The following is a 25,357-nucleotide window of genomic DNA, read 5'->3' as shown; positions in this document are numbered from 1 at the left end:
TGCTGCTGAGCAGGGACTTCGATGTGAGGCTTGATCCCAGAACCCTGAGAACATGACCTGAGCTGAAGGTGGATGCTTAACTGACTGAGCCACTCAGGTGCTCCAAGAATGCTTGTGTTTTTTTTTTTTTTTTTAAGATTTTATTTATTCATGAGAGACACACACACACACAGAGAGAGAGAGAGAGAGAGAGGCAGAGACACAGGCAGAGGGAGAAGCAGGCTCCATGCAGGGAGTCCAACGTGGGACTGGATCCTGGGCCTCCAGGATCACGCCCTGGACTGAAGGTGGTGCTAAACCGTGAGCCACCCGGGCTGCCCAGAATGCTTGTTCTTAAGAAGAAATTTGTCCATGACTCCCCAGAAAATGTCGTAAAGGAACCAGTTCAACAATGATCCTGCCAGAGATGCAGAGATTCAAGACCTGGAGTGTGTGCTTTCGGGACTTAGAAAACTAAAGGCTGATCCAGCTCTTGGAACAAAGCATCATCTTGGGTCCATCTTGACGACTGAAGAGGGCCTCCACATGTGTGAGGCGACCCTGTAACTCACATCCTCAAATCTAGTCAGGCATGCACATATGAGCAAAGCACACACACACACATTCACACACATGCATGTACATACTGAACAAATTCACAGTCATACTATATACTTCTCTATTATAGCCTCTTTTTCATTATATCAATTTGAAAAATATCTTTCTCCACCATTAGATTGAGCACCCCATTGTCCCCCCTTGAAGGCAGAACCAATAGATTGTTCATCTCTGGTTGATAAGCATTTTCAAAGCTTTGCATAAGCTTTGAAAATGCTTATCAATTGGGTAAATGAATATATTTGTGAGTGAACTTTAAGGTATTAACAAATTTCAGCTATACCAACAGATAAATATTGTGCTCTCTCCATGTGAAACTGAGTCATGCCCTGAATACATTAGGTCTCAAAAACCTTCATGCCTTTTAAAATGGTTTTCCTTCTTTCTGCAATTGCTGTTCTCATACGTTTCTACATAGTATACCTCTATGTAGAGAAGCGAAATCCAGCTCAAATGACATTTCCTCTTTGAAAGCTTTGTCAGCAACTCCATGAACTAATTTCTCTAAATACTAATTGCAGAAATTGGTGTATTTCTGTTTCATCTCAAAATCCATAGCACTTAGCATAGTGCTTGGCCCTGAAGAGAAGCTCAAAGCATATCTGCTGAATGAATGAGTGAGTGCATTTAGGACTGACTGAATGAATGAATGATTCCTTCTCAGTTACCATCCTCTGTGATTTCTCTCCAAACTATCAGTCAAATTCCGGTGCATCATTTTGGAGATTAGTAGAATACAGAGGAAGCGAAGGAGCCCAGGGCCTAATGGACTACATCAGCCTCTCTAAAACAATAGCATTTCCTGCCCTCCTCCAGAACCCTGAAAGACTGGAGCCCCAATTTTCTCTTTAGTCTAGCAAAAAATATGGATATGGATAGCTGAGTTCTGATCCCACATTCTTCCTAGACACTAGACACAATTTTTTTCTTCATATTGGCAGAAAGGAAAAATAACAAAGAATTTTTTCATATTGTGAATTCTAAAAGAGGTATGCAGAATGAAGTCACTCAAATACTTCCAAAGGGCACAACATATATTAAACACCACCTGTAAACCAATAATTTGCCACCTATTTGATGTACCTATTACCTGACTGATGAACACATATTCTCCCCACCACACAAGGCTGTGCTCACTGACATTCAGCCAACAACTGCAATTGCACAGTCTCTTCATTCTCCTTCTTCACTGCTCCAGGGGTGGGAAGTAATCTGGCATTCAGTTTTCCGGGTATATTTCAAATTAACCTAAGACTTCATCCCTCTTCCTTTCATAAGGGCAGCTGAATCTCCGGTTTGCCATCCATGCTAACATGTGGCCTTTAGTCTACATTTAGCTGGAAAAACCTTGACCACCACCTGGCTTGAGCCAGTTCGCCCCTCCTTTTCTTCTCTGCAGTCTGGCACAGCCAGGCAGCTGGCATAGATGCCCACATGATAAATCCACCCTCCCTAGGCAAACAGGAGCCACTCCTAATTCCAATCCCTATCTTCCCCCAAATAATTATAATGGTGCTCCTGTCACCAGCATATCTATTCTTATCTTTCTCCACACTTTGTCACAGCTAATCTCCTGGTGAGTCACAGGGAGGGAGGGGGAGAGGGAGGGAGTGCTTAGATACAGGCAACACATTTTTACAGCCGGTGTCTAATCAGATTACCATCTTATCAGAGGCTGATGGGCACTAGTGGTGGGAGAAGAGACAGAGCTACATATTGCCAGCTGAGTTTTTGATAACAAAAAGACACTGTGCGATTCTTGAATTAACCTTTCTGTCCTACACACTCTATTGTTTATTTTTTCATAGTTCATTTTATATGTAGGGTATTTATTTATTTATTTATTTATTTATTTATTTATTTATCTGTCTATGCCTTCTGGAGGACACCCACACACTGTGGCAGCAGCTGCTTCTATTAATTCCAAGCCATTAAAAAAAATTAAAATTAAACCCAATTACTTTGGTTTAGAACCGGGGAAGAGCGGAGACTGTTTATTCCCTCCGGTCATGGACAGCAGCAGCCCTCCTACCCAGGGGAGGCTGCGGGCAGAGTGCAGATGCAGCCAGAGGCTCCAGGGACAGGTTCCCTGTGCAATGAGAGGCTCCAGGTCATGTATTCTATCTTCTGCATTCCAGATTCCTGAGAGGAAGCAAGAAGAAGACACTGGACAAGATACTAGGATTGCTATAGCTCTTGGGAAGGACGTGTCCCATATCTCTCTTATGGCTGTTGTGACGCTTAGGTGTAAAAGACTCAACCTCTAAAACTACCATTTGCTGGGATATAGGATGTGTATGAGGCAGTATCAGAATCCTGGGTGCCTTGGGATGGGGTTAATAGGCTACAGCTGCAATGGTTCATGTTGACCTTGAAGTTTTGTATCAAGGTTACTTTGTTGCTGTATCTGGGCAGAAATACCATAAGGGTTCCTGGTGTAAGGTCACTAGATTAGCCTCTCCTTGTAACTCCCCTTGCATAGTGCCTGGTGTATAGAAGGCACTCAATAAGTATTTTGTGTCTTTTTAAAAAATATTTTATTTATTTATTCACAAGAGACACACAGAGAGAGGCAGAGACAAAGACAGAGGGAGAAGCAAACTCCCTGCAGGGACCCCAATGTGGGACTTGATCCCAGGACCCCAGGGTCACGACCTGGGCCAAAGGCAGATGCTCAACTAGAGACCCACCCAGGCACCCCTCAATAAGTATTTTCAAAAAATGAATAAATAAGTTAGGCAGGGTTGGGCTTTTATTAAAAGAACTCTGTTCACTTTCAGCTATGGATGCCTTTTAGAAATGTAGTCACATTACAACAGAAAGAATGCAGGCTTGGGCACTATTCTATTTCCATTACTTATCAGGCTGGTAGCCTTGCCTCTGGGTTTCCACATCTATAAGATGAAAATAATATCTAGCTCATGGATTTGTTTTGAAGATTAGATATGAGATTTGTACCTGATATGTAATGGTAACTGATTATCTCTATGCTCTGTTCAAAGGGTAGTTGGCATCAGACTATCTCTTGGTTCAGAATAATGAATTCTGGGCAGCCCGTGGGATTTGGCGCCTCCTTCACCCCAGGGCCTGATGCTGGAGACCTGGGTTTGAGTCCCACATCAGGCTCCCTGCATGAAGCCTGCTTTTCTCCCTCTGCCTGTGTGTCTCTGCCTCTCTCTCTCTCTGTCTCTCATGAATAAATAAATAGATAAATAAATAAATAAATAAATAAATAAATAAATAAAATCTTAAAAAAAAAAGAACAATGAATTCCAAGTTCACACTAAGTGTGCTTAGGGTATGAAATGGGCAGAACAGAAGAGGGAGGGGACAAAGGAATGAATGAAAAGGGATAGGGAACCATTTAAGCATATGGTTAAGAAAGAAAATCAGGGATAACCCTGTTTTCTCTTCCTGACCTTTCCCATACCCATTATAGCCAACACTTCTCTTTTAAAGAGGTAAGCTGTCTAATAAAACTACATGCGTCTGTATGGATACAAGAAGGCATGTCACAAATGGTGGTGGGAGAAGTAGTCAAAGGTGTTGTCCCTGCTCGCAGCTTGAGGTACCAGCCAACTATTCCCATGCAGAAATCTGCCAGATGCATGGAAGCTTCAGGTCACTAGTTGGGGGGATTGATAGGACATGTGGAAAATTACAGGTTAGGGGAATGTGAACTATGTTTAGGAAAGAGAGACTGACCAGTGTTTCTCATAGAGAATAATCTAATAGCTTTTGGCATCATGTGGTGTAAACCTAAAATTATTTTATATTTTGGTTACTCTTTAAAAAACTTTACAGTAACCCTTTCACCAGCAATGAGCTCAAAAATACAAAAATGTATGTTTTAAGAAATTTGAATACTAACTTTTCATTTCTCATGAAATTTAGTAATGACACGTAACTTGTATAAAATGTTTGTTGGTATTTATGATCCACTGTAGGGGGATGTACTGATAACATGACCACATAAAAACCAGAAAACATAAATCTGCTGAAGAAACGTCAGCATCTACTTGATTTAACAGTTACTTTAAGAAAACTTATGCCCAAAGACTATAATTTACAAACGTAAAAGCAGAAGCATAGAAGAAAAATGATTGAAATTACTTTAGAAGAACAATGTACTATAAATGAAAATCCACACTTCAGAGTGATGTGTAGTATCACTTTTATTTAGAGTACATGACTGTTTTTCTGAAATAATTTCAATCATTTTTAATTCCAACTTTTCTTGAATATAAAGTGGTAGCTATTAATGTCTTTTCACTATTAGCAGAACTAAAACCAGCAGTTTTAGGTCAGTGTCATCAGACTTTTCAAACGGAAAATAATTTAACTTAATTTCAATGTAATTTAATTATTTTCAGTCAATTCATGGAATCAAAGTAAAGTTTTTCTAAATTCATTCTATTGAAGGTAAAATACTGTCTTAGTGGTAATGTTATTGCTAATTCAGTAAAATAAAAAGCTCCACTTTAAAGATAACTTACTTATTTTTTGCTACAATAATATGAATATAAAATTTGGTAAAAGCAATATACCTGTTAAATCAACAAAGGAGTAAAAATTTATTTTGAATTGGTTTGCGGTATCCATATAAATCATAATTGCATACAGACAAGCATTTATTTTCTACCTTCAAAATAGGAATTATAGTTCTCAAAATCTACACAAAGTAAGTGAACAAAACAGTTTTTATGAAGCTAAAAGTAAATCACAAAAACACAAAATTTTTTGTTTTGGGGGAGCAGACCATGCTTATTCTCTTTACTGTCTGCTATCAATAGGATTTTAGAGATTTTGAGCCTTTAATAAGCTGCTTTATTAATCAACATTGATTTTGCTTTTTTGTTGTTGTTGTTAATGAGACCCTTAAATTTTGTTAATGAGGCCTCTAAATGAGAACAGAATTTTGGTTGCATTTTGTTAAAAATCAATAGGAAATTTTTAATCAAATATTCAACAAACGAAGCACCAAAGTATTACAGCTTTTAAAGCTTTTATCAAATTGCAATTATTGAGAACAAAGCTTGCAAACAAGACGACATGACATTTATCTCTACAAAAGCATGGGAGGAATTGCACAAATTAAATGATGAAAGCACAACTGGAGCACAAGATTGAATTTTGAAATTCAATGATTACACTTTGGGATAACTCACTTTAGGAGGAGAATTTTATGATGAAGCTCCTATTTTTAATTGGATATTTATACAATATATTGTGCCCGAGTAGGATGAAATCAAGAAGGCCTACAATTTTGCAGCATCTACATTTGGTGAAAACTTTTAGAGTCAAGAAGTATCTTGTTTGACAAAAGTTGTTTTATAAGAAAAAAAAATTAACCCAAGAAAATGTCTTTGAAGGGAGTAAACAAGAGAGTAACTATGAAAATATCTGGACTAAAATATTTATATGTTTCAATATTAAAAATTTTACAATTGAAAATGTCCTTTATTTAGGAGAATTTGCTTTAAGTTTACCAGGTACCTCAGTACCTATAGAGATAATGTCTTTTATTTAAGGATATTATTATTTTTTTTTTTAAAGTTTTTTTTTTTTAATTTTTATTTATTTATGATAGTCACACACAGAGAGAGAGAGAGAGAGGCAGAGACATAGGCAGAGGGAGAAGCAGGCTCCATGCACTGGGAGCCTGACATGGGATTCGATCCCAGGTCTCCAGGATCACGCCCTGGGCCAAAGGCAGGTGCTAAACCACTGCGCCACCCAGGGATCCCTATTTAAGGATATTATGATCTAAAAGAAAAATTAGTTGAATGTGTCAACAATTTTGAACTTATTAACCATAAAATACAATTTTGAAGAAGACTCAAGGCAATGTCATAAAAAATAAAAATAATAAAACCTTATCATATAAAAAATATTCTTCATAAAAATAACAATGACATAATATTAGATACAGATGTAGCTAAGAAACTGGTTGAAGCATGTGAATGTGTGCTGAAAGTAACTGAATTGATCTAAAGAGAATAAACAGAAGTTTTTTAAAAATGTTGCTTTATTTTACTTATTTTTTACTTAGAACAAATTTTGACTTAAAAAATAATTATTTTGTAAGTCCAATGTAATAAAACATTTGATAGTCAATACACAAATGTTTCAAAATACATACAAAACTTTATTTTTAATTTTCCTATTCACTTTCAGTTGGGATGATAAATTTACATGGTCCTATCCATCTGGCAACCTGATTGCTGTTCCTTTATTATTATTTTTTTTTTCTGATTGCTGTTCTTGAACGTCTTAAGGTTACCTAGAATTCAACTTGATTAAAATCAATCTCCTGACGTTCTCCATACCTACCCTTCTGAAAGTGCTCCCAAATCAGTAAATAGCCCCACTATCTCCATCCATCCAACTGGACAAGACAGGAACCTCAAAGGCCACCTTGATGTCTTCCTCTTTTTCACTTTTTTCCTTCCTTTTTCTATTCAATAAATTTTGTCTATGAGCTTCCCAAGTTGTGCTCTTCTAGATGGTAAGGAAGCAGAAGTAAAAAAAAAGCAATTCCATACTTTCACAGAACTTAAAGTATAGTGAGAAAGAGAAATAAATCAATACATAATATAGTGTAAGATAATGATAAGTGTAATGAATACAAATAAGGCAAGGTAAAGACACAGAGGATGATAGAGGGGGCTATTCTAGTTAGGGTGGTCAGAGAGGTAACCATTTAGTAGAAACTGAATGGTATGAGGAAATAATCCATCTACCTATCATCTATCTATCATCTATCTATCTATCTATCTATCTATCTATCTATCTATTATCTATCTATCTATCTATCTATCTATCTATCTATCTATCTATCTATCATCTATCTCCATCTATCTGTCTATCTACCTATCTATCTATCCATCCGAGAAAACAGTGGTCTAGAGGTAAAAGCAAGCACAAATGTCCAGGGCAGGAATAAGCTTGGTATGTCTCTAGAACAGCAGGAAGGTCAGTGGGATCGAACAGAAACAAATGAGAAGGTGATTGGTACACAATGAATTAGGGAGGGAAGGGTCCAGATTACATGGCCTTGCAGGCCTTGGTAAGAGTTTTGTATGAGAAGCCACTATAGGGTAGACATACCAAGAGTGATGAAATGATTGGATTTACATTTTCAAAGGAGGTCCTGAGGAGAGAAGTAATCAGTAGTGGGAAAGAGGGAGGTGAAAGCCAGGAGATGAGTTCGGTAGCTATTGCAGTGGTCCAAGAAGAAATAATGATGGGTTTGGGTTAGGATAAAACCTGTAGAGTTGGTAAGAAGTTGCAGGATATGGAATCTATTTTGAAGGTAAAGACTTTAGGATTTGAGGATAAGCTGAATATGAAATGTGAAAGTAAGAGAAAAGTCAATAATGACATTAAGGTTTTGGCTTGATATCATTTACTGAAGTTGTTACATTCCCCATCTCATTAAGGTCTTTAAATTTTATCTTTAGAAGATTTCTCCAAACTGTCCACTTGTCTCTATTTCCATGTTTTTGATAGTTTGAGTAAAGAGTCCCCTACTCTGCCCAGCTTTCTTTTTCTCACTCTTCTCCTCTCCACATAGTTTTTTTCACAGCTTAATTGGCTCATGCCATTTCCTGGATTAAAACTCTTACACAATTTCCAATTGCGTTGGACTGGAAATCCAAATTCTTTTTTTTTTTTTTTGAGATTTTATTTATTTATTTGAGAGAGAGAGTGTGCACACAAGCAACGGGAGCAGTAGGCAGAGGGAGAGGGAGAGTCTGATGGCAGGGAGTTTGATGTGGGGCTCAATCCCAGGACCTTGGGATCATGACCTGGGCTGAAGGCAGATCCCTAACTGACTGAGCCACTCAGGCATCCTGGAAATCCAAATTCTTTAGCAAGACTTTTTTACTTCCTCAGATGAACCAAGTTCATTGTCTATATCCGGACCTTTAAATACGTTTCCCTGTATCTATCCTGTTCTCCATAGTAACTCCTTCCCTTGCCTAGCTGGCTTCTATCCTTCACTTTTATTTTAGTTCAGATATTATCTTTTCTATAGCCCCCTAAATTAGACTCTCCTGTCAGTCTCCCTTGGAACAACTAGATCCTTTTCCTCAAAGCACTGCTTCAATTTATAATTATATATGTGTTTGCATTTGTTTACTTACAGTTTACAATTCTAACTAGGTTGTAGTTTCTATGTGGGTAGGGACAACATCTGTTTTTTGCTCACCAGTGAATAACCTAACATCTGACAGAGTACCTGACACATGGTAGACTTGTAGTAGATATTCATTAATTGAATGGAGTACATACGTATGGGTGGAGGGGGACAATGACACAGAGGGAAGGCAGGGAGGCTGATTATTAGTGGGCTGTGTGGACAAGGAGTTCTAAACCCACAGTTTGCTAGTGGGATCCCCCCAGAGCTAGGTAGAGGTGGGTATTGTTGTGGAGGGGCTTCTAAGCTGCTCCAGGATTTAAATTTTACTGGACTTCACATAGTGTTTCTCTCAGAGAAAAGACAAAGGCATTAATCATCTAGGCAAAGGCTTCTTCTCTTTTCCTGTCTCACATAATGTACCCTGATTTGTTTCTGAATTTCTCATGTTTCTCCTTCCACAACCATCAGATCAGAGCTTTTAAGCCAGAAGGTTCACTCTTATCCAGCTATCATGTGAGGAATCACTGTGAGGCCTTCCAGAAGGTAAAAGTAGAACTCAGCCTGCTCTAATTAATAGGAGTCTCTCATCAAATGCCCCCCCCCAGGACAGAGCAGTTACAGGCTGTCCCTCTGTACTCACTGAGTGGTGCACTGTAGGCTAGCCATGACCAAGGTAGGAGGTACAGGGCTTAGCAGAAGACAAAGAAATATAGAGAAGCAGGCCCATCTGGGGTATTTCTGATTCATTACCTAACCTCAAATCCTAGCACAGGGAGTACCTGTTCACTAAATAAAATTAACTGAGACCCAACAGAAAGGTTCCAAGTGCAGGGCAATAGGGCATGAGAGATAATGATGTTGGAGCCAAGACTGAGTCAGCAGGGAAGGAAATAGACTGTCAAGGAAAAATCAAGGAGGGGCAGAGGCATGGATAGCAAGTGACTTCCAGTTTTCCAAGGCAAAAAGTACAATCACAGTCCTAAGTGGATGAAAATGTGATCAGAATGAGTGCAAAGAAGGAGAGTAGGATTACTTCAGAGATGATGTATGTGCAAGGTTTCAGGCCAGGTTACATCAAAGGTATTCTTTCCTATTATGACAAAGGGAAGGAGGAGTAAGACCTACCCTACCATGAATGAAAGACCAGCATGAATACATGGGGAATGGAATGGACATCTTGAGGATATATCCTTTAGGGTGTCAGTCTCCTGTGGGGGAGGAAGCCGGATTATTGCTCCATGTGAAAAGTGTAGATGCATAAGGCAATAATAGGCTGGAAGGGGTGGGATTTGAGTTGAGGAGGCAAAGCACTGATTGAGAAACAATGACTGAGATATGACACAGCTTTGGGAAGGTCTGATACAGAGAAAGGCAGTGTTCTGTAAGTGTGCCAGGGGAATTATTGACATCATGTGACAGTTGCCAAGACCCAATAAGGATGGATTCAGCAACATGCATCAGGCTGTCAGGGTCAGAACAAGTGCCGGGTCAGGAATGGAGGCTAACACAGGAATCAGAGGGAGAGACAAAGATCCATCATACTGGCTAACAGGCTGAGTTAGGTCAGGCCTTAGTCATAATTCCGAGAAAAAGTCCTGGGAATGAAGGAACTTTCAACTTCTTGCCAGTGGCACTTACGGCTATCTGCAGAACAGGACTGAACCCCTACATGGCTGGGACTAAGTCTACATGTGAGCTAAGTTGTCAAACCATAGGAGTCTACTAACAAGTACCTAACTATGTCTAGTCTACTATGTCTATAGTTGCTTATCTTTGGTCTCATCTCTGGAGATGATTCTGTCCCCCATCCCTAGTCATGCCACTGTGTTCCCTTATACTACCCTATGATACCATGCGTCATACTTCATTATAGTTTAACATTGTTCTTCCTTATTAATTAGAGTGAGGCCATGTCTCTATCTGCATATCATAAAGTTAAAGAAATTCATTGAATGAATGAGTGAGTGAATGAGAGTATGTAAGTCAGGGAGTAAAAGATGAGGTCGAAAAGACAAATAGTGACCAGATCATATGGTGCTTTGTAAGCCATGTTGTGGAGTAAAGACTGATCCTAAAAGAAGTGAAGAGTCACTAATGGATTTTTATTTATTCAGATCCTTTCTCTTTTCTTTTTGATATGTCTGGCTATGGGTTTATCAAACTTACTAATTTTTTCAAAGAACCAGTCCCTAGTTTTGTTGATCTGTTCTACTATTCTTTTGGTTTCCATTTCATTGATTTCTGCCCTAATCTTTATTATTTCTCTTCTCCTGCTGAATTTAGGCTTTATTTGCTGTTCTTTCTCCAGCTCCTGTAGGTATAAAGTTAGGTTGTATATTTAAGACTTTTCTGGTTTCTTGAGAAAGGCTTACGTTACTATATATGTCTCTCCTAGGACTGTCTTTGCTACATCCCAGAGGTTCTGAAGAGTTATGTTTTCATTTTCACTTGTTTCCATTACCTTTTAATTTTATTTTTATTTAATTAAAAAATTTTAAATTTAAATTAATTTAAATTCAATTTGCCAACATATAGTATAACACCCAGTGCTCAGTCCATCAAGTGCCCTCCTCAGTGCCTGTCACCCAGTCTTCCCATCCCTCCACACCCTCCCCTTCTGCAACCGTTTGTTTGTTTCCCAGAGTTAGGAGTCTCTCATGGTTTGTCTTCCTCTCTAATTTTTTCCCACTCAGTTTCCCTCCTTTCCTTATAGTCCCTTTCACTATTTCTTATATTCTGCATATGAATGAATCCCATATGATGATTGTCCTTCTCCAATTGATTTATTTTACTCAGCATATACCCTCCAGTTCCATTAATTTTTTAAATTCTTCTTTAATTTTCTGGTTGACCCATTCATTCTTGAGTAGGATGCTCTTTAACCTCCATATATTTGTGTTCCTTCCAAATTTTCTCTTGTGATTGAGTTCAAATTTTAAAGCATTGTGGTCTGAAAATATGCAGAAAATAATTCCAATCTTTTGGTACTGGTTGAGACCTGATTTGTAACCCAGTATGTGATCTATTTTGGAGAAAGTCCCATGTGCACTTGAGAAGAGTGTGTATTCTTCTGCTTTAGGATAAAATGCTCTGAATGTATCTGTGAAATCCATCTGGTCCAGGGTCTCATTCAAAATCCTTGTTTCCTTGTTGATCTGCTTAGATGATCTTTCCATTGCTGTGAATGGGGTGTTTAAGTCCCCTATTATTACTGTATTAGTATCAATATATTTCTTTAATTTTGTTATTAATTGGTTTATATAACTGGCTGTTCCCAAGTTAGGGGAATAAATATTTACTATTGTTAGATCTTCTTGTTGGATAGACCCTTTTTATTTTAAATTTTTTCAGTTACCCCCTATTCTCAAAGGCCATTAGCTCCTAAGTGGGCACTTGCTATGTTCCATTAGATCATGCCTTCACAAACTGGTTAAAATGTTGACTCATAAAAACATCTCTGGCATTTTGGTCTTCATCACATGAAAGACAATGTCTAAGTCAATTTCTCAATATCCATCATCTGCCTGGGAACAGTACAGACTCCTTTCTATACCATTGATCTTCACAGCTAAAAAAACTTATGTGAAAGAGCTTTCATACTTCAGTACACTTATTAATCTTAGAAGCTCTGAATTCATGTATTTCATAACCTCCTACTTTTCAGGGTTATTATGTTAATTAAAATTATAAAATGGACTCAATAAAGAGCTTTTGGTAATTGAAGTGAGTAAATGAACTTTGTAAGTCTTCTTCCTGAAATTTAAGAATGAGGAGCATAGCATAAGGGGCAAATAACTTTATATTTTATTCCATCAGGAAATACATAATTGTTCTTTGAAAGACTTTCTTTGTAATCTATCTGGGAGGTGTATAAACTCTTCATACTGATACAACTATACACTTTTATAGAAAGATAGAACTTTAAGGATTATCTAGTCCAATGTCTTTGAAGCATTTTTTTTTTAGTTTCTTCTAAAGTATTTTTTAAAAAGAAAGCTAGCAAAGAAGCACAATATATAAAAACCAAGAAAACATAAACAGAATTCAGATGGCAAAAAATAAAGCAAAGAGGAGGTTGGGTTTGATCTGATTCAATCTTTTCATTTTACACATGAAGCCTGGAGAGGTAAAGGACTGGCCCAAAGCCATATTGAAGGTTAGAGACAGAGCTGAGAACTACTCTTACAGTTGTATTTGTGTCGTGTTTATCAGGCACAGTTCTTAATGCTGAGGATAAATTAGTGTATAAAACAAAGTTCCCATTTTTATGAGAGAGAACAAATAGACAAAAAACTGTGTGTGTGTGTGTGTGTGTGTGTGTGTGTGTGAGCAATGACCAGTGCTATGAAGAAAAAAAGGCAGCCCAAGGGAAGAAAAAGTAAGGTAGGAAAGTAATAAGTTTGTTATAAGAGTTGTCAAGGAAGGCGTTTCTGGTGAGGTAACATCTAAATAAAGTGAAGGAGTCAATCCAGTGAATTTCTAGGGGAAATTAATTAATTAATTAATTTATTTATTATTTATTTATTTATTCTCTTTTACCTTCAATTTTCTGATTTTTAAAATGGGGATATTATGATTATTTTAAATAATCATATTTAAATATTGGGGATATTATGATTATGATTATTTTAAAATGGGGAGAAGTTGTTCAAAGGATCTACTAAAACCATACATGTAGAGCTCCTGACATACACTGGTGGTCCATAGTTGGAAGCTATCAGAACTAATTTACTCAAATTTCTTTGAATGAGGCATTCGTGTCATAGTTGGCATTAGCAAATTTTGGCTGGTTGGCATCTATTTCCATATATTATTTCCTATACTTAATTATTTCCTATACTTAAATGACTCCATCATTCCATAGTTTGTTGGAGTCACAAGAAAAGGCCTTGCTGTTCCATAACCAAAGCACATTACCCTGTCTGTGTTAATCAGATATGACCTCCATAGAATATGTATTTTGTTTTTAAGATTTTATTTATATGAGACAGAGAGAGAGAGGGAGGGAGAGAGAATATGAGCACATAAGCAGGGGGAGTGGCAGGCAGAGGGAAAGGGAGAAGCAGACTACTGGCAGACCAGGAAACAAGATAAAGAGCTTAATCCCAGGACCCTGGGATCATGACCTGAGCCGAAAGCAGATGCTTAACTAACTGAGCTACCCAGGCCCCCCCAGAGTCTGTATTTTGAATACAGAAAAGATAATAAAAAGCTTGGTGTTCCTTCATGTCCTGACCAGATTTTCCACTCCAAGGCCACGTTTGTAGCTTCTTCACCCTTGTGTTAAAACTCTTCTCTTCCTGTTCACCCTAAGTCCATGTCTCTTTCCAACCCTCAATGATTCTGTAAGTCCCCAATATCCTGCAAATACATTTCCTTTTGTCTGAGTTAAACAGAATAGATTTCTATTCTTAGCAACTAAGGAAACTATATACATTTATATATAACCAATTTAACTTGAGACAATGAAAACAGTACCAACCTAAGTCACATTTGCCTTCTAGATAATTAGAATTATGCTGTTGAACAATAATGTTGATAAAGAAATCTTGAATTACGTATATGGTCTTTGCCAACTCATTTGCCTCTCTGAAAAGCAATTTCTCCAACTAAAAAACAAGAAGATTAAATTAAAAACCAAACAAAACAAGATGAAACTAACTGATCCTCTAAGGGTCTTTACAGAATTGACATTCTAGGATTCCAAAGACTATGAGGTTATGATTCCAAGAATTTCATTATAATGTTATTAGTTTTATAAGATGTTTTCAAAGCTTGAAACAAAGACCAGTAAAAAAAATTTTCAGATCATATGATAGCCTCAATTCACACTATATAAAGAACTGCCTATCTCAATTCTACATAGGGTAGCTCAGACATTTGACTGCTTCCTGTGTTGAATAATAAATAAGAATGTGGTAGGGGAGATACGGTGTGTCCACTGAAAGATGTCATTTAAGATCACATAGCTAATCAGTGTCAGTTAGTCACGGCTTCAACTCCAGTAATGTGGACTTTCATATGAGAGATAGGTAGGGTGTTCAGGGAAGGATTCTTCAAGAAGGTGGCTTCAGGGTAAATCTTGACAGTGGGATAAAATGGGGTCATTTAATTGGGAGGAAAGATTTCTTGGAGGGAGTATATAAGAAAAGGATCATAGATGAGAAAGTACAAGATGTATTCAAAAGGAACTGGGCATGTAGCTGAAACATAAGTTTTATGTGGGAATCATTGGTGAGGAGTCTGAAGAGAAGCCTAAACCCAAATGTAGGGAATGGGATAGAGTCTGAATGTCAGGCTGAGGAATATCACCAAGGAAACAAATCATACATATGCTCCACTTTCTCCAAGTAATCTTTCCTGCTTCACATCTGCATCCTCCACCTTGTCTATGATAATGCCAAAGGAGGGACAAGATCCATATAATGTGGATCACAGACTTTGGAGAAGTCTTAGCTAAAAGGGAACAACAAATGGGTGGATTACATTTGCAGGCAGGACTACCGAATAGCTGCCAGCTTCTTATCAAAAGCTTTACCAGTCTAATCCTTTTTGAGAGTTCTAGGGATATCTTGAACTAGGTCTGGAATTTGGGGAAGGCATGAGAAAGGGGTGGTAAGTATGGAAAGAAGAGGGCTGTGACAGGAGAGTGGTTAGAAAGGCTAGGCCTTCTCCCCGAGCTGGTCTTCCGTCTTGAAACATAACATTGAGAAAGTGTTCTGCAAGCTGACAAGTTATTGCAAAAGGGAAGAAAAGAAGAGAAAAAATAAATTCTGTGAACTGAAGACAAAGGTGATGAGATCAAGAGGCAAATGCAAGGAGAAAGGTCTTAAAGGAAGATTTATTAGAGAGCATGGCTTGCTTCAGTCCCAGAGGCAGGAATGATTTGGAAAATAAATTCAGCAATGTTTCCTGTCCTTTTGGGCTCAGACCTTACAGAAAGTGATATTTCTCAAAAATGAGTCCCAGTCTACCCCAGGGCTTCCAGCTTGCTCAAGATGGATTCCCAGCATTGTGAATGCATATTTATAGGAATGAGGGTGAAAAGAATAGCAACTTCATTCTTTCTGGATTAGTTTTGGTCAGAAATTGCATCTCTATTTACTTGAAAATCAGTCAGACTGTAGCTGTACCAGTATCCCGGTCACTGGAAGCAGCAAAGCCTCAGCTGATCAAAAGTGCATCTGAATGCTGAACAGCTCAAAGATGCAGACTGCAGAAAAGGGAACTGCAGCCCTGCCTATGAGGTTAGTACACCCCTCCTGGCTACCTCTAACTTCAAAATTCAGTTAATTTCCTCAGTTAAAGCAGATCTGTATAGATAATGCAAAACTCAAACATACATTCAGTACCTACTCCATGTAAGCATTTTTCTAAGTACTAGAGATTTAAAGAAAAATAAGACACAATCCTGTCCCCTTACACCAAGAAATTCAGTCTTACAAGAGATACAAGCACCCTGGCCAATGGTAAGAAGTGTTCTGAATGCTGCAATAGAGATGTGTGCCTGTGTAATCGGAGCACAGAGAAATTATGTGTGATGTGGTGGATGGACGATTAACTCGCCAGGAGATAAAGGGGTAATAAAGGAATTTCTAAGCAAAGAAAAAAGCATAGGGAGATAGAGCTGGATTTGGCATACAATTTAAGGGAACAGATATTTAAGTAATATCAGATTTTTTTTTACATGTCTGCTTAAAAACTCCTAGAGCCTTTCCACTGTACAAAAAAAGTGGGGAGATAAACTCATCATGATATACCCTCCACCTATTTCATCTTGTACTCTTCTTTCTTCCTCTTCTAGTCCTGCAGGCCTTCTCTCTGTTCTTCAAATACATCAAGTTCAGCCCTATCCCAGGGTCTTTTCATTTGCTCTTCCCTCAACTCCTTCTTGTCTTTCATATCTCATTCCAGATGCCACCCCCACAAGGCGTTTTCCCCAGCTACTTAATTTAAATTAGACTAACTACAGTCACTCTCTTTCATCTCCCTGTTTCATTTTCCTCATAGCACTTGTCACCATACGAAATTTTGTTTCCTACCACTGAAATATGAGCTCCTTGATGACGGGCACTCCATGTCTATATCTGTATCTTCTGTGCTTAGAAGTTCCTGGTACAATGATTGAGCAGATTAACTCAATGGTGATAAGAACCTTGCATCAATATGGAGGGCACCAGGCCTTCACTGGGTGTCCTGTATACTGATGCAAGGTTCTTATTCACCAAGCACTTGGTATTTTCTGTGTGCTGGGTCCATGCTGAGCCAATTATCTTATTTAACACTCACATCATTTTCTTAATGATGAAATATTTGAGAGATAGAGGGGAATTTAATAATACATCAGTGCCATATTGCTCCTAAAGAGAACTAGAATTTGAACCCAGTCTATCTGACTCCCAAATCGACAATTTAACAATCAGTGAAAAGGGGCGATTGGGCTGCAATTGCTCTTAAGCTACCTCAGAAGCTTGGCATTTGAGGGAACTTCTACAAATGTATGATTATACAGGAGTGTATCATCCTGGAAGGGATGTCTTTGTGGAGAGGGGAGAAGTCAAATCTAGTAGTAGATCCCAAATCTTGCCCTCAGATACCAGAAGTTCTCTCTATACTTAAACTCTATATGTACTCACCTTAGATTTAAAAACTGGGATAATATATCTACTTTTACATTAAAAATCTAGAAAAAAAATTTAAAAAACCAAATTTGATTTAGAACAAACACTTGGATAGTAAAGGTCCAATTCAGTTAATTTCCTGGACCTTTGACTTCATGCTGGCCAAAAATGGCATACTGTGTGTGTGTGTGTGTGTGTGTGTGTGTGTGTGTGTGTGTATTTTGTAGATCTAGGTCTAAATTAAAATTGAAGTGAATTATATAAATGTATATTATAGAAATATAAATAATAAACAAAAGAGGGAATGAAGACAAGATATCACGGGTAGGAAAATAAAACAAAGCTTGAAGTAATGGTATCACAAACAGACGCATACCATGAAGTCCTATGCCATCATTAAAAGTGGGCAGCCCTGGTGGCTCAGTGGTTTAGCGCCACCTTTGGTCCAGGGTGTGATCCTGGAGACCTCGGGTGGAATCCCATGTCAGGCTCCCTGCATGGAGCCTGCTCCTCCCTCTGCCTGTGTCTCAGCCTCTCTCTCTCTCTCTCTCTCTCTCATGAATAAATAAATAAAATCTTAAAAAAAAAGTAGGCTTTAAATTTGAGCTTCCTAGTAGCCAAAGCAAAAAGGAACTATAACCAGTCACATGGCTTTTAGAGTTCATAAAAAAGAATCCAGTTGCTTGGGGAAAAAAGCCAGTTACTCACAATTTTTCCTGGTCATGAAACCTGACACTTTTTTTCATGCCTTCATATGGTATGCATCTGTTTTCTTACCATATTTAGAGTAAATTCATTAAGAAAGATCATAAGACTATTTTTATGAGTTCCTTTAATGGAGGCCAAGGGCAATATATCAAAGGGGAATTCTACAAAGGCGACTCTACGAAGTACAAAGATGATGCAGTTCAGTTATGTAGCTCTCAGATTATCTAGCATGTTAGCATGTTCTAAGAACAGGGAAACTAAGGAACTATGCTATCTTCAAGCAGGCTTTGATTAATGCTATTTCTTGTAACTGGATTTTTATTCAGAATAAGACAGCAAAGAATTTGAGGTTCTGCTTTGTGTCAAATTCCTGGAATACAAATAGTCCACTCTGGTAGTTAAAAGCATAATCTTACATAATTACAGTTAACTAAGTGGAGGATAGATCTTATACACTCTTTTGCAGAAATCAAACAAATCTGTGTACTTACCTGCATAGATGGCTGAAAAGGAACATGTGGATAGAGTAAACATTATCCTTGGAAAAATATACCAGATCTAATTTAATGCACTGACAATTGGCATAAAATTGCAGACTTTTCAACTTTCAATTTTAAATAAGACGATATATTTTCTCTTTTAATTAGAACCAAAGTTTCTAATTAAACTTTGGAATTGTTGGCCACTGAACTGAGCTGAACAAGGGGGCTTCCTTACAGTTCAAAGAGACAAAATCTTGGGAATAACTATCTATTCACGAGGGAGTGCTTTTGACCTAAGCTCTAAAATGCTACTTTGAAAAAAGGGAGTCTGGAAAAGTTCCCTGTTCAATGATTGTGTTTTAATAAATAAAAAGACAGCTGCAAAGAAGAGAAAGCAGCATATGGGATAAAAACCCTACAAGTAAATTGTCTGCAGAACGTTTCAGTAATCCCTGTGGCATGTGCTTCCTAGAGAATGATGGGACGTTTGTCAACACACGTAGAGCAAATGATAGGAAAAGATTCCCATATATAATTCATCTCTCTATCAAGTTAAATACACAAATACTTCAGTTGTGGGTTGGCACATACTAAATATTTAAAAGCTTCCTACAGTGCTCCAGGTCCTCACTGTTGCCATTCCAGACAACAGCAGGAAACAAGCATTTCCCACATTCAGAGTCACTGACAAGCACCTCTTTTCTCTTATTTGTCAATAAGCATTATTATTTTACTCTGGCTGTTAGTACTCTCCTTGGCCAGAAACAATTATAGAGAGACTTCAAGCTAGTGGGAATATACCCAATTATATTCATAGGTATGACTGATTTTTAAATTAGTTAGGTGTAGGATTCCACTGTTCCTTATTCATTAAAGAGTTATTTTATCATAATATTTACATCACTTCAATGGACGTGTGTATGAGCATGTGTCTCCCTCTCTTAGACAGAAACTGCTTGACAATAGTAGTTGTTACTAGCAGTTATTTTTTTTTGGTACACTCAGCACTTCTCACACAGGAGACGCTTAAATTGACTACAAATAAATGAATGACTACAAAAAATTGTCCCCCTCCATAAAAAATATTTGATTTTTGAGTGCTTTACACCACTGCTATCACCTCACTAATCCTTGTGCTCTATGCTCCTGAACAGGTCAGATTTAAATCATCAAAGGTACATCAAGAACATTCCACATAATATATTCTGCATATGATTTTTACATATGATTTCTCAGTTGAAATCTAATTCTATTTACAAAACTACTTCATATGAACATTCTTTGAATGATAGTTATTATATAAACCCAGTTACATCTTTAAACTACTGTGCTGAGTCCTTCAAGTAAATTTGAGAAGTAAGAGTGAAAATTAGCCAAGCACATGGATGATAGCTTCCCTCTAACTCATTATTTAAAAAGCATGTATTCTTTGAGGAGCGCCTGGGTGGCTCAGTTGATTGAGCATCTGGCTCTTGATTTTGGCACAGGTCATGATCTCAGAGCCAGGGTGGTGGCACTAAGCTGGTGAAGGGTTTCATGCTCAGTAGGGAGTGCACTTGAGATTCTCTCTCTCTCTCTCTCTCTCCCCCCACCACCCGCCCCTTCCCCTGCACTCTCTCTGTCTCTAACAATAAATAAATAAATCTTTAAAATAATAAAAATCACTCATGCTTTGATTAGCCACTGTTTTTCCAGGTCAATCTCTTTCTTTAAAAGGAAGACTTTAAGACACTAAATACAATAAAGACATGATCTATGTAAATAAGTATTAACTAAAAATAATATCAGTTGTTCTCTGCATTATTATATTAGATATTGTCAAGAGCTGAAGAAATAATTATTTTGCTTCCAAATCATTCATTCTCAAAGATGATCAAGAGGAGGAAGAAATGAGTGGGGAACAATGAGTTCCTAATATTACTAATATTAATAAGTATGATCATCTTAATATTAATAATTAACATTTATTAAGGGCTTACTATGTAGCAGGGGATGTTATATTCCATTCATTATTATTAACATGTCCTTTTTGAGAATGAGAAAATAGGTTTGAAGAGTTAAGTAATTTCCCTAAAGGTCACATAGCTGATGAGTGGTGGAGCTAGAATCAGACTCTTGATGTGTATAACTCCAGGCCTGAGGAAGTAACCTCAGTTACAGCTGGTCTTGTCTTACCAGAGCTTCTCAGAATAAGGCAGAGAAACAGGGCCTGTGAGGTCCCTGAAGGCCAGAATACATTCTGCCTCTATTCTATACTCCGATCCAATCCTGGGGCTTTAAAATCCAGTTAGATACTTTAATAATTGAATTTATATCTCATGCTTTACCTTTCCACTGAGCTTCACACATGTATTTCATTGTCTGCTAGACATCTTCGCTTGGATGCCTAGTGGACATCTGAAAAGTAATATGTCTGAAATAGAATTCTTGATTTTCTTTCTTCTATTGGACTAACCAGTCATTGAAGTAAGAAACCTAGTAGTCATGGCTCCTTTCTTTCTCTAGCATCTACTATTAAATCCACAGGCACACTCTTTTGACATACCTCCTGATAGCAATCACTTTTCAGCACCCCACCTCTAGGACCTAAGGCGCCTAGATCACCGTAGGCGCCTCCTTACTAGTATCCCTTAAAACGCCATTTTCTTTCTGCTGGGCCACTAGCAGCCTCCCTGGCCTGAGGCCCTCTTCATCTTTCTTCTAGATGACTACAGCAACCTCTTTGATGACTTGCTATCTTCACTCTTGCTCTTTCCCCCCTTCCCTGGTCCCTTTAGTCTACTTTCTAGCTGGCAGCCAGGTAATATTTTAAACATAAATTAGATTCACATTACTTCCTTTATTGAAAGCCATTGAAAATTTAGGGCAAAACCCAAAATCTTTACCACAGCCTATAAAGTTCTACATCTGATTCAACTCTTGGCTATTTCTCAGATCTTTCTTACTACTTTCTCAGTTCTGCTCAGTTACACTGGCCTTCTGACTTGTTCTCATCTCTGGGCTTTACACTGTTGCTTTTGCCTGGAATGTTTTTCTCTAGAGCTTCATATGGCTCACTTTCTTACTAATTCAGATTTTTGCTCACATGCCCCATATTATCTAAAATATTCCTCCTCTATAACTCTCTATTTTTTCTTCCTGACTTAATTTTATGTCACTTATCAATACCTGATAGTGTACTATATATTTATTTTGTTATGTGTCTTGTTCCACTATAATGAAAGTTTCATCAGGGAAAAGGCTTGATTTTATTCATGTTGTCTCCCCAGGATTTAGAACAGTCTAGCACACAGTAAGTGGTCAATAAATATATACTGCCTGGATGCAGTTTTTCCAAAGTTCAACAAACAGAAGCATGGCATAATTGGTGAAAAAAATATTTGCAAAATGAAAATGGGCATGAATATCAGAGAGTGGTTTTATAGGTGAGTGAGATATGTTTGGAGCCAGGCAGACTCAAGTTTGTGATGTCACTCCCCGCCCCACACCCCAGCTTTATTGAGGAATAATTGATAAATACAATTATATTTAAAGTATATAATGTAATGATTTGATACCTGTATATATTGTGAAAGGATTCCCACCACTATGTTAATTAACACATCTATCACCTCACATTTTTACCTCTTTTTTTTTCAATGAAAACATTTAATTTCCATACTGCCATGGGAAATGTCAATTGTACAACACAGTATTATCAACTATAGTCACTATGTTGAACATTAAATTCTCAGATCTTATTCATCTTGTAACTGAAAGTTTGTACCCTTTTGCCAAACTCTCTTTGGCAACCATTTTTCTACTCCCTGTTTTTATGAGTACATTTTTTTTTTTTTAAGAGAGGGAGAGAGGCAGGGGGAGTAGCAGGGGGGAAGAATGCTAAGCAGGCTCCATACCCAGTGTGGAGACCAATGTGGAGCTTGATCCCATAACCCTAAGATCATGGCCTAAGCTGAAATCAAGAGTTGTATACTTAACTAATTGGGCCACCCAGGAACCACATGAGTTCAATTTTTTAAAAAATATTCCACATATAAGTGATACCATGCAATATTTGTCTTTGTCAGTCTGGCTTATTTCATTCAGCAAGGCCACTTTTAATGTTCTCTTCAAGGGATGGTAGAGAAACCAGCTGAGAATGTGTGAGTAGGCCCAGAAACAGGATCACTTTGAAATCTTACCCCTTGCAATGTGGGCACTTACAAGAGAATCCTATCTAAGTAATTGATTCCTGCTTCAAAAATGGTAGAGCTGGGTTTTCATAATGGAGAAGGGGCTGAAATCTCCATTCATCTAGACTGGCTTTTCAGTTTAGTTCCCAGAATTAGCACTTTGCCAAGTAGCTCCCAACCTGGGCTTAAATATTTCCAGTGCCTAAAAACTCATTGTCACATTTACCAAAACTTTGCCTGCTCTATCACTTCCCCCAAATCATATATTATCCTTTGACAAATAAAGTACTAAGCTTAAAATACTAAGCAACTAAGAAAAGAAAGGAAGAAGAAACCAGTATTTTCAAAGCATCTACTATGTGCCAATAATTGTGCTAAATGCTTTACCAGTTTACTTTATTTAATCTTCATAAAAACCTGTGATATAGAAATTTTTATCCTCAATTTAAAGATAGTATGATTAAAGTCCAGAAAGATGACGGGACTTGCTTAAAATTTAGTACTTGACTCGAGACAATTTCATGATTTTGTGAAAACAAACCCAAAGAAACCAAAACCAAAACCAAAACCAAGGCAAACGAGTAAACAAAACACCAACACCTGGTTAAAACTCAAGAGTCACAGCAGGAAACAAGGTGGCACACTCAAACAAGCTAATGCATAAGACAGTTTAATGTAAGACTATTTTCAAAGGTGGAAGCAGAGTGCAGAAAAACCAGATGGATAGTGTTGCACCCAGAGGCCAGATACCACCTGGAGGCAGGAAGGGAAGAGGGGAAGGAATGGTTACTAGACCTGGGAAGCTGAGAAGCTGTGTTGAGTACCAATTACAAAAGTGACAAAGGACATAGGCAGCCAGTACCACTCCTCAGGGTGAAAACTGGAGAAATACATGACACAACTTTACATTTCTCCCTCCGTCTGTCTTTTAATGGCACCCCTGATTGACTGGAACCTAAGAGAAATCATAGGTCAAGGGAGACTGTTGATGTAATCCACACAGGCAGGCCTGGTGATGAAGTGTAAAATAGTATGGAAAAAGGATGGAGAGAAGATCAGGAGGGACAAATTGAATATATCCTGCATACCTACTTAAAGAAGGTCATGAAAAGCTATGAATAAGCCTGAATTTGGATTATACTACTTTGTCTCAATTGCCACATTGTGTTTTAACCTGCCAATTCTTGTTTTGTTCACTATAATACTTCAAAGAAAAGATTCTCTTTAAATGATTATTATTTTGCAATTACAGCCCACTTTAATGAAAATTATGTGCTTTTTTTTTTCATAACAACTTCTCTAAAAATTCCTCTTTGGTACTTCATGAACATCCCATAGTTCTTTCAGAGCATTTATATATAGCCTTTTTTAATTGTTTCTCTAAAACAATTAGAATTTCATTATTATATTTGAAATTTTAATATAGTCATTATAATGTCAAAGGAAACTTCTCTGAGACACATTCATATTTTCATATTAATGGAAGTACTATTATAATGTTAATAGAAAAATGGGTTTAATCAATTATTTAATTCATTCATTAACTACATATTACCTCCAAACTCAAGGGAATGTAAAACAAACAACTCATTTAAAACAACAAAAAGGATTGTGCTTTGGAAACTTCCAAGGTATATTCAGTAACTTTAAATCATTTTTATCTGGAATGACTAATCCCATAGGAACAGAAATAGCACACCATGTGAAAAGAACATAACCCTTTGAGTTAGAGGGACCTAGATTAAAGCCCCAGCTCTATAGTTAACTGGCTGTGTGATTTTGTAACATCTTAAAGTCTCTGAGCCTGTTTCTTTGTCTATAAAATGGGTAAAATAATCTGTATCTCATAGAGTTATTTGAGGATTGTGGTAAATAAAATATGCAAAGATTATATGAGAGTGCTTGGCGCCTTAAAAATGCTCAGGAAATAGAAGGTATCATCTGTTCATTTTTATTCTTAAATAGGGCTTCTTTCAAATGTCCTTGCTCCTTTTCCATTTAAGAACTGCTTTGCCTTCATGTCTCACAATCAGAGCCTGAAACTAGCCCTAAGCAAGGAGTCCTTTGCTTTCTCCCCTCTGGGCCCTGACCTATCATTCTTTATTCCTCCAGACAAAGGCACCTGTCATACCAAAGGTCCCTATCCTCCAAATGGTATTTCTCTGTCTTAGCACAGAAAAGGAAAGGAAGGCCAATGGTTTGTTGGTTTGTTGTTGTCTGTTGTTTGCTTTATGCCTCCAATAGAGGAGAAACCACTCCCCAGGTCTGATGTACTCTAAAGCCCAAAGCAGGGGCAGAGGAGCTGGAAATAGGAAACCTGAAAACTTCAACCCATGAAGAATAATAACCTTTTCCATTGGGCCCACATGCTTAGCACAGTCTGTCCCTAGGGAAACTGGCAGTAAAGGAGGCTGGATTTAGGGGCAGCAGTATTATCATTACTCCAATTTTATTTTATTTTATTTTTTAAGATTTTATTTATTTATTCATGATAGACGTAGAGAGAGAAAGAGAGGCAGAGACACAGGCAGAGGGAGAAGCAGACTCCATGCCAGGAGTCCGACATGGGACTCGATCCTGGGACTCCAGGATCGCGCCCCGGGCCAAAGGCAGGCACCAAACCGCTGAGCC

At 37.7% G+C, this 25,357-nt stretch overlaps 1 protein-coding gene across 11 annotated transcripts in view; it reads right to left on the bottom strand.

Annotated features, from left to right (window-relative positions):
* LOC140602551 (BEN domain-containing protein 5) overlaps positions 1–25,357 on the bottom strand; it is a 1,370,322-nt gene that overhangs the window by 488,909 nt on the left and 856,056 nt on the right. The gene's annotated exons all lie outside the window — the stretch shown is intronic.

The sequence above is a fragment of the Canis lupus genome, chromosome 13 (genome assembly GCF_048164855.1).
Source record: "Canis lupus baileyi chromosome 13, mCanLup2.hap1, whole genome shotgun sequence".
Taxonomy (NCBI): Eukaryota; Metazoa; Chordata; class Mammalia; order Carnivora; family Canidae; genus Canis; species Canis lupus.
The sequence above is the reverse complement of the archived record's forward strand: the minus strand, read 5'-3'. Positions and strand labels throughout refer to the sequence as shown.